We start from the raw sequence: 301 nt of genomic DNA, 5'->3' as shown, positions 1-301 counted from the left end.
CCCCCATGAAGCCCCCCCAAAACAGCCCCCCTGAAGCAGCCCCTCCAGCCCAAGCCCCCAAAGGAGCTCTGCCCTCCAAGGCCCCCCAAAGCATCTCCCCCTGCAGCAGTTCCCTCCCCAAAGTGACTCCTCTGAAGCAGTTTCTCCCCCAAAAGCTGCAGCCCCTCACCCTGGCACCCAAAGCCGAGCCCTTCCAGGGTGAGACATTAAACATTCCTCAGTGCATCAGTAAAAAGACATCTTTTTTGGGGGGGGGATCAGTGACACCCCTCAGCAGGGAGAGGGGCCCTGGCCACACAGT

The sequence above is a fragment of the Corvus brachyrhynchos genome, unplaced genomic scaffold, assembly GCF_000691975.1.
Source record: "Corvus brachyrhynchos isolate BGI_N302 unplaced genomic scaffold, ASM69197v1 scaffold47, whole genome shotgun sequence".
Taxonomy (NCBI): domain Eukaryota; kingdom Metazoa; phylum Chordata; class Aves; order Passeriformes; family Corvidae; genus Corvus; species Corvus brachyrhynchos.
Note: the sequence above shows the minus strand (reverse complement) of the source record.